Source organism: Leptodactylus fuscus, chromosome 4 (assembly GCF_031893055.1).
Source record: "Leptodactylus fuscus isolate aLepFus1 chromosome 4, aLepFus1.hap2, whole genome shotgun sequence".
Lineage (NCBI taxonomy): Eukaryota > Metazoa > Chordata > Amphibia > Anura > Leptodactylidae > Leptodactylus > Leptodactylus fuscus.
The window spans coordinates 72,983,763-72,984,478 of NC_134268.1; the positions used below are offsets into that span (position 1 = coordinate 72,983,763).

A 716-nucleotide genomic window follows, 5' to 3' on the forward strand; every position below is an offset into this window, starting at 1 on the left:
GCCGATAGGCCAGTACTACTGCTACTGGCGTCAGGGGCCCGGCCAAATTTAAAAATGGGGGGGGCCCGGGCCCCCTGGCGCCGGCAGCAGTCATTGTATGTCCTGTTTGTTTCAACTCAGATCTGCGTCCAGAGGACGCAGATCTGAGTTGAACACATACGTGGCTGAAGCAAGGAGCTGACCTGTGTCAGCTCCTCGCTTCGCCGCTGCCGCCTCTCTCGCTGACGCTGACACATATGCGGCTGAAGCGAGGAGCTGACCTGTGTCAGCTCCTCGCTTCGCCGCTGCGGCCTCTCTCGCTGACACACATGCGGCTGGCTCAGCCGCATATGTATCAGCGAGAGAGGCCGCAGCGGCGAAGCGAGGAGCTGACACAGGTCAGCTCGCTTCAGCCGCTGAAGCGAGGATCTGCCCTGTGTCAGCTCCTCACTTCGCCGCTGCCACCGGCTACCCGGCAGTGTAGACGCGATGTGATGACGTCACATCGCGTCTACAACTGTGCGCCAGTAAGAGAGAGAGGCGCGCAGAGAGCAGCGGGGGAACGAGGAAAAGGTAAGTGTAATGTGGATTATGTGGAACGTGAAACTGGGGGCAGAGATGGAGAGGACGGCATGACACTGGGGGCAGAGATGGAGGGACATGAATCTGAGGGCAGAGATGGAGGGGACATTAATCTGGGGGCAGAGATGGAGGGGACATGAATCTGGGGGCAGAGA

At 59.8% G+C, this 716-nt stretch overlaps 1 pseudogene; it reads right to left on the bottom strand.

Moving 5' to 3' along the window:
* Positions 1-233: 233 nt before the first annotated feature.
* On the bottom strand, positions 234-345 carry LOC142201733 (small nucleolar RNA SNORA17; annotated as a pseudogene).
* Positions 346-716: the final 371 nt, after the last annotated feature.